The sequence below is a fragment of the Larimichthys crocea genome, chromosome XIII (assembly GCF_000972845.2).
Source record: "Larimichthys crocea isolate SSNF chromosome XIII, L_crocea_2.0, whole genome shotgun sequence".
Lineage (NCBI taxonomy): Eukaryota > Metazoa > Chordata > Actinopteri > Sciaenidae > Larimichthys > Larimichthys crocea.
This window is the reverse complement of record NC_040023.1, coordinates 21,666,900-21,676,385: the sequence shown is the minus strand read 5'-3', so window position 1 is coordinate 21,676,385 and position 9,486 is coordinate 21,666,900.

Here is a 9,486-nt window from a genome sequence, read left to right as displayed (position 1 = left end):
TGAATAAACGTTTGGTTTTCCCCACTGCCTCCGCCTGTGTCTGGATTATGAAGGGCAGATATACAGCACTTCAGAGTGTGCCAATTAACAGCCCCAGCAGCGTCCGCCACACAGGAGGGCCCCTCATAAAGACTCACCCTATGGTGTAAGCCCTGCCACTTCCAAGTGCTTTATCCGGGGCCGAGCCCATACACACAGCTGTTAAACTGGCAGGTTTTTAAGCAGCCCCAGCATCGCCGACAGGCCCAGGAGTTCATAAAGATTTTCTCAGCAAGTGCTTTCCCAAGGAAAGAGTGAGATGAGAGGAAAGGAGAGAGAGAGAGGGAGAGGGGGGGACTGGGCAATCAAGGGGCAGACCTTGCTCAGAGACAAGATAGAGCCACCACACTTCCTGCCTTCATCCCTCTCTCTGCCCCTCTATCTCTCCATCTCTCTTTCCTTTCTTGACTGCACTCGTCCCCCCTTTTTTTTTTACGTGAAGAATCAGTGATTGCAATGGTGGGCAAGCCAACAACAGGCAGGGGGTGGCCTGCTGAGGACTTGGAAGTTGGGATAACTCCAATCGTCCAAGCCACTGCCACCCCTGCCTGCCACATACCAACTGCTGGCATTTGAACGGCTTTGATACATATTTTAAAGGCTGCAGTGCATCAGAACTGTACTAATCTTAGTTAAAAGGCGAAGCACCATATACCGTTTTTTTTTTTTTCCTGCATAGAGGCCCAGCAGCACATGCTGCAAATTGCTGGGATCGAAGGACACACAAGCTGTGCATGGATCGACAGGCTTATGAATTTTTTTTAAATAGGAAGATATACACGTGTTGGCCAGTGTATGAGTGAGACACATTTTTCAGTGAATACACTGCAAAATTACTGCTCTATCCACAACAGGAAGAAGTGATAAAAAAACAAAAACAGGCAAAATCAACAAGGTGCAAGCACGGATTGAGCAAACAACTTGCCCATTCACTCTTATTTCACTGTATTTGATAAAGATTTTGTTGCCAGCTGCTACTGAAGAAGTTTTTATGTCAAAGTATTTTTTTCGTTTGTTTTTTTTTTAGTACGTGGAAACCAGAAAAAATAACCATAACTAATCTATAATTACACATATGTGAGAAATAAACAACAATGAGTCTCAACAGTGAATCAAACTTTGCTCATTGCATGAAAGAGCACAGTGTGTTCACTGCTGTTGTGACAGAGATGTGGTCCACAAGCTGAACTGAACGGCACGCTAGATATTGTTTGACCAAGCCATGAGTGTGTGTTGTGCACATGGTTGCACGCAAACTGCATATGCATGTATACACAGAAGTCCAAACATGTCCGTAATATGCGTGTTTGTGGTATACAGTGTGTGCATATCTAAATGACCGCATGCATTTCAGTACGTGCATGTGCGCATGTTAAGCGCACTAGCAGCCGAGGGTCCACTGCTATTGTTCCTGCAGACTGAAGTAGAGATAAAGCAGTAGAAACTGAGCTGACCACATGCTAGACAGTATTGGCCACAGATGTGCCCAGACAGATCACAGGAAAAACGTGATGGCATTTCCTCAAGATGTGGATGTGTATTTTTAAACTTTGATGTGAACATGATTTGCCATGAAAAAATGCTTTGTTCGTGTGATTCACATGGTCTCAATAACGGAGCTCATACATATTGTATGTCTATCCAGAACTTTTTTTTTTTGTCTCAGTAATAGTGTCTGTTGATCTCAGGACATTTAGCAGCATGCAGAATGAGGCTTCTTGTAAAGAAGAACGATGCACATGGTTGAATATTACTTTGACGACAGGGGTAACATGCATAGCATGTCAGTGGCTGAGACAGTTGGTATCATGGCTACAACACTATGTGATATTCTTCACTTTGAGGTCATGTATGGCCACAGGTCCTTTGTGCTGATTCCTCTTTGAATACATTAGTCAAGCAGTTAAAAGACATGATGTGATTTAATAAAGCATGATCAAACAAAGGCTGTCATACAGATGCAACATCTTAAGGCTGTGTGGATGGATACTTTTGTCAGCAGCCAACCAACGTTTCTTCTTCTATAATAATATTTTTCCCAATAGAATACCATTTCGTTATCCATGCTGACTTCATCTGAACTGTCACTTCTCTTATTTTTTTCTTCAAAAGGTCGCCTTTGTAAATTGAATGCATTCATACTGTCAGTTGAAAATCATGGAAATCTTTCTGGAAGTGTTGGTGTACTATATGTTCCATGTTGATTTGAATTCATGTTGACTGACATTATTTTTGAATGTCTATATAAATTTGATCCATGTGTTTTCTAGGTGCTGCTTATGTCATTTTGTGCTTCTTATGTTTTAGTAATCTATGCATACATAAATATGTCACTTAATAAATCACCAACTGGATGTTTATGGGAATAAACAAAACATAATTTGCATGACATACATTAACACCACCCCAGTGTTTGTTATGGTGGATAGCTCTCCAGTTAATATTTGACATAGCGATCTTCTGTTGAAACTCCCGGCATTCTGCACCATGTGTCTTGGCTAACATTACATGGGGTACCGTACGGGGGAATGGCAGGCGTGAAGAAAGAGCCTCTAGTTCAAGCAGAGGGGAAAGGTATCACTGCAAGGTAGTCTGGCTGTTGACCGGCCTGCTCTGTTTAGTTCAGGTTTGCGTGTGTGTGAAGTGATAGTTCCAACACATTGTGTTCTTGTTCTGCTCTTCTTCTGTTTCAGCTTTGGCAGGTGACCCGCCATTGGATGTACTGGCTACTGTACACTAGGTGACAGCTTCTGACATTGTAATTGTCTGCTTTGGGCAAGGGGATGGAGGGTGTAATACATCTTATGTTTCCTTTCAGTAGAAATTATTGATAACTCGAGCTCAGAGGTGGTGCTGGTATCACTAACCTGGTCTGAACAGGTCTTGATTGATGATGGTAGTTTGAGTTTACACATATATATTTTGGAACTATCGTTAAAATGAAGTGGAATCGACTTCAAACATATGTTATAACTATCAAGAGATGAACCTTTCATGACAAACCTTTATATCTAAGTCATGTAAAATGTAATTCTCAAAACGTACTCCTGCAGAGATTTAAATGCATTAGTAAACAGAATAGTAACTTCATTATTTTTTCATTGTACTATTACAATGTGCTGTTCCAAGTACACAGAGGAAAATGTAAATCTTGAAGTTACATGCCAAATGTTGATTTAAGCACAGACTTTACAGTACTTATTATATTACAGACTTTACCGATGTTACCTCCTTAAATGTATAAGTTGTGTTCAAATACTACTTTCATTAATTAATTAAACTCAAATCATGCACAACTTATTTTTAGCTTTGTTTTTGGCTATGAATTAACATATTTATAATACTGGATTTTATTGTACTTTTTTTTTATTTTATTTTGCTATACAAGTTGAATGTAACATGTAATTTGCACAGCCTGAAGAAATACAAATTTGCAGTCCATAAATGGACATTTTTCACCACAGAGAAAAGAGGGAAAGCAAGAGCGACGGGTGCAGAAAGGGACTTGGACAGAGAGAGAAAAGATTTCACATTAGCAGCGACGAAGATGGTGAGCTGCATTTGATATCACCTTCTGCGCTGCACATGTGCTGCGAGTGTTCAGAGAGAGAGAGAGAGTGAAGCATCCTCTACTAAATGGAAATTCCTGTGCTTCAGCCACAGCTGCAGTATGACACTTCAGATGGCCGCGCTTCCCTTTGTACAGCCCCCTGGAATTAGCCCAAACCACAATGGCATCACATCAGAAAAGACGGCAGGAAAATCAGACTTTATTATCTGTCACTGTGGAAATATCTGTGCAGGGAGGAAAAGGGGGCACAAGGCCCTTGGCTTCCCTGCCATGTCAGCCTGCATTTTATTATTGAAAACACACACACACATATATACAACTGTCTTCAAGTGTCATCTAACCCGTGTTATGATACCTGTGCTTAGGGATGGCTTGGCACAGCGTTGGAATGTAAATATTGTTACACTTAACATTTTCCTTTTCTTACTGTTCTAATTTCGAAAGCAATAAAAACAGTCATTTTCAACAGATTGCTGTCAAAAGCAGGTAATCTGTTATGTATAACTGTAAATTCCTTTTGCTGGAGGGAAACTGGTGTGGCACATATGATGTCAAACTGAACCGATACTACATTGGGATTGAAGGAACATTGTTCAACTAGTGCTGGAAAGCTAACTCTCCAACAAAGAGAAGTAGTAACACAGAGAATAAAACTTTCCATCAAATTGTGTTTGGGGAGGGGATTCACTTCAAAGAGATCTCAACAACAGTGCTGTCTGTCTAATTTACGTTTTCAAGCACATGCCAAATGTAAAAAACCCCAATTTTGAGGAGTGTATAATTACAGGGAGAGAATGAATGACTATAAATACCCCCATCATTACGAGTCCCTCCTGAAGAACATGATCCATACTGAAGGATAATTAAGGCAAAATATTTCTGATCCTCCAACAGACTGTACCAGGAATGTGTGCATGCGTGCTTCTGTGTGTTCATTGTGTGCTTGTGTGTGTTAGAGATAGAAAGCAAGAGTGTGTGTTTGTGCATGAGAGGGAGAGGGAGGGGATCACAAGGCATTCTCCCCTAAATATAGTTCTGTTCTGGTAGAGCTGCTATGTACGGATACTTCAGGAGAACTCAAGACAGACCAGCTTTAATTGGTTTGCGGAGTCATTAATGAAACAGAAGCAGAACTCAAGTACAAGTTTGTGTGTATGTGTGTTTCTGCACAAGAGCGCTTATGTGTGTATATTGGACCCTGTCAATGCCCTTTAAACAACAACAGACACATGGAAATAACTTTGATCAACAAACATGTAGCAAACAAGAAGATAATAATGAACCTCCATGTTCAGTCGAGGTCTCTGAAAATAGAGCATTTCAACTAGGATATATCAGATTTGAGGATAATATTTCTAGATTAGGCCAGCTAATTAGTGCCCCAATATTTGGCACAGCGCTTTGACTGAGATCCAAATAAGCATATTGTCCTCATCGCAGAGGAGTGAAAGAGCTTTTCTGTGTTCTTCACTCAGAAGTCAGAAAGAATGTTCAAGTGAGACAGGGAAAAACTTTACTCGACTGCTCTCTCTGCCTCGCTTTGTTATCTCTTTCTCTCTTTCTTGCCCGATCAAAACACAAGAATGTCGCTTTGAGTGGCCAAATGAAAGAAAACCAGGCAAACATGAGCGAGAGACCGTGTTTATTTCTAGTATATCTATAAGCCAGGCCAGGTTTTTGTGTCAGCAGGGGTCTGCATGGGTTGTTGAGTTGTTGTGAGTTGTTGCTGAACCGGCAGCGAGTCAGTCAGCCAGCCAGTTGTCAGGCAAGTACCAGTTCCTTGTTGCTATTTGTGTTTGAGTGTAGCCGTGCCGAGAGCCTCCCTCCCTCCGTTTTCCCTTTTCCAACCGAATCCTCCAACCTCTTCCTGTGGCAAGAATCGTGTCTTACAGCAGCCTATCGCTCCTGGAATGAAAAGCCTGTGACCAAGGCATCCGTCCCTTTCACTGCCATTGTGTCGCAGAAACAAGGAGCAGGAGCAAAGTAGTCAGCTAAACATGGTGTAGCAGGGTTCGATGGTGGCCCCGCTGTGGCTGCTGCTGCCGGGCTCTAGTGACTTGTTGTTGCTTGTTGTTGTGTGTTTCCCCTAGCTGGGGCCAGGGCCGAGGAGGCCGGGGGATGGCTTTTGTGTCGTCGTTCGACCAATGCTGCACACATGAAACTAGATAAATGGATTAGAGGGGCGCAGATATGGGCGGGCATCTTTGAGAAAAGACAACGGAGATGTTGAAGGGGAAGCGGGGGTTGGAAGAGGAGGGTGTGGGGATAGGAAGAGGCAAAGACATTTGTGTTGTTGGACTACAAGAGGTCGAATCTGTTGTAAGAATAGCCTGCTTCTGCCAAAAAAGACAAGACAGTGATAAACTTTCCTTCCCATGCAGTCACCTCTCTCCCCCTCACTCTGCCTGTTGCGCACACGCTTACACACACGCACGCGCACACACACACACACACACACACACACACACATACTCACACTCACACAAAACTGTCACAGTGCACAATTCACCACTAAAATGAATGGATTGCCACAGTGTGACACGTCTCACGTTGCAGGGGGAGATGGTCCTTGTTCACCAACAAAAGACTGTGGTATTATGGGGGGCCACAGCCTGCGACAGAATGCTAAATTGTTTTAGGGTCAACAACTTATTGTCTTTGCATGAGCCACAATTTACATATCTCCCGAGAAGGTTTCAGCACTCGGTCCTCAGATGAAAATAGCAGAACCTCCTCTCGCCTTTGAAAGACTTATAGCCTTTTAAAGGTTGCTGGACATAGTTTTTTTGATGAGTTGTTTTCTTTCTTTCTTTGAAAAATAAATCAGCAAAAAACAAGTCCTTTAAATCTGGGAATGCATAAATGGATTTATGATCTAATGTATGATAATTAATTAGAATTATATTTACCATTATAAGCATTAAAGTGCAATTATCATAATGTAAGCATTGTTTACTGCCTAACAATGTCTGCTGTGTGTTTTATTTTTATTTTTTTATTTTTAAAAAGAGATAATACTATGTATTTACCTCTGTAATCCCAATGAGCATTATTCTTTAGCTCTATATTTACATTTAATTCATTTATCTGCTCTTCCTTTATTTTTTAATTTCATGCTCTTTATTTTCCTTTCCTCCCCTGCATCGTGGCCCAGGGCATGCGGGGAAGAAATCGCTGCAAGTGACAGCCTAATTATCAGCTCCAACTCCGCTCATTACCCATTAGACAATCCACTGTACATCCACTTACTAAATGAATAATTTTGTATATATTATGGAAACACAATATTATGGCCTGCAGCTAACGCCTTTGCGCTAACCTCACGCTGTTTCAGTACAAAAGAAATAAATGGGACACCGAGAGGTTATTTAATTTTAGCCCCAAAAGCCAGCTCATGAGAGGATGTCATGTGCAAATGGAGTGCGGGAGAGAGGGAGGGGAATATGAAATTTACACACCTGCCTTTTTTTTTTTTTTTTTTTTTTTTCTCGTCGCAATATTAGAATCATTATTGCCAGCCACGTGTTGTAGCATAAGTGAAATTGACAAGAGTCAGTTCGTGCTTCACATGGCTTAATATTATTCTAATTTAGACCGACCGGTATCTAATGACGGGGGCTGGAACACTTTATCTCTACACATTGTCATATTTTATACCAATTGAGTTAGTGCTGGAAAAAGGGAATAAAGAAAACAATCAGGGTGACTGCTCTGTTAATATTGGCACAGACATATTAAATGTCCTTCTTGGACTATTACAGTAAAATCATTATGAATTTTCTTTGTGCTCTGTTGATATTTGAATTTTATGATGTATGCGTGGTGTGACTAAAGTTGTGTTCATGTAAAAGCGGAATGACCCCGCTCCTGTCAACAAAACCTTTGTTAAAGTGACCTTTTGTTATTTTTTTTCCTCCAGTGCGTAACTGTTTAGCGAATGACCATTTAAGTGACACAGATTTATGCGCATAGACGTCCCCCCCCCCTCCTCCCTTCTGCCACACAGACTTGCTTCAGTCAACGTTTCAAAAGCATTTACAAAAACAATTTTAAAAATCACTTTGCCCTTTTGCACTTTGCTGTAATGTTTTAGATTTGTGTGCTCTAATTATTTATAATGACTTAATTTGGAAGCTATGCTGGCTTGATGTAATAATATTGCAACTCCAAACAACAAATGATTAATTGCAGATTTTAGAGTGAAAGATGATATTTGGGCCCCTCTAACGAAAAAAATAACCATATTTTTCTTATGATATTTTATGTGAACCCAGTGTCATAATATTCCCATAAATAATGAGATTCCCAGTTCTGCTATTTGTATTCCTCTACAATTTGGGGGAGCATACAGTTAGGTTTAAATCAAACCGTAAAGTTGACTGCATTGTGTATGTGATAATACAGTTACATGTATTTCCATGTTGATTTATAGCTCTTAAGAGGGTGAAAGCGGTTTCAAGCTTGAGTAATATATTACTCGCCTATAGAGGTCGCTGTGATATTGCAAAACAGATGTGCATAAGTCACTCCACAGGTTTAGGCCACTCAAATAATTCACCCTCTGGAACAGCTCACTTCGCAGCTTACTGTCATTTACAAAAGAGCCCTAACTCAAACAACGAACGTTTTCTCTGATTATACTGAAGTCATTTCAGGACAGTCTTTAAGAAAAAATAATAGGCGGGGTTGTTTCTTTAACCAGATAATAACACGATAAACAATCGTTCACATTTAGCAGAAGGTCGTTATGAATAGTTATTTGTCCTGTGATATTCGTTGGTACCAGGCTTCGCGTAAATCAGAAGAAAATTATAAAAATAAAACGCTCACATCATCTCCCACAGCTAATTACTGCTCGTCCCCACCATCTTATTATGTTTAAACCCCATTAGGCTGCTGTGGTAAATCAATATTTGCTTTTGGTCACCAATTGAGGAGCAAAGAAGCTGCTTTTATAGGCTAATGATCACTATCAGCTTCGGAACAGACAGGACCCCAAAACACTGACCCTGATCCACAAGGCCGACAATGTCAGCCTCGTTCCTCCCTCCCCCCCTAAAAAAAACGAAAATATTAATAATTTATCTTCGAATCGACTTCTCTCCCTGACAGATTAGATTTTAACCATTTGATTTTGTTTGGACTGGGCGTTCCCATATTATTACTTAATGACCTTCCCAGCTGCTCCTGTCCATTTTCTGTCACCAGCAACCATCTGGACACTTATTAGCACCTCAATGCATCCACGCTGCTTTCCTCCCAAACTTGAATAAAATTAAGCCTGGCTGCACACTGCCAATATATTTTTTTTCTCCTCCCATTCCCACCCTTCGGTTTCAAGAAGGGTATCTTTTTTAAAATAAATAAATAAATGAATAAATAAATAATTATTATTTGTAATGGTAATCACAACAATCATAACCATAGCAATAATAATAATAATAATGACTTTAAATCCACGTAGAAAAGAAATATAGGCTGAGGATGCTCTTGGGTTTTCTCTATAATTTCATTTAGTTTATTAGGCAAAATATACGATCTGGACAAATTCCTTCAACGCTTCCTATTTACAAATTTAAATCACTTGATATTTACATTAAAGAAAGGACACCAAAAAACACAAGATAGAGACAAAAAAAATAATAATTATAATAATAATAAAGTAAAAAGCCTACCAAAATGTCCCAGCCTGTCTGGGCAAAGTGGAGAGAGAGTAACATTATAGGCGCGATTATAGGCTACACAACAATAGAGGAAGTAATCCATCCATCCACAGGATATTACCAAATTACGCCATTTGTTCTGTACCGACTGAATGCTACGCTGCATTATTATTTCTCATTGTCCTTTTTAGGGAGTGTAAAGTCTTTTTTTTT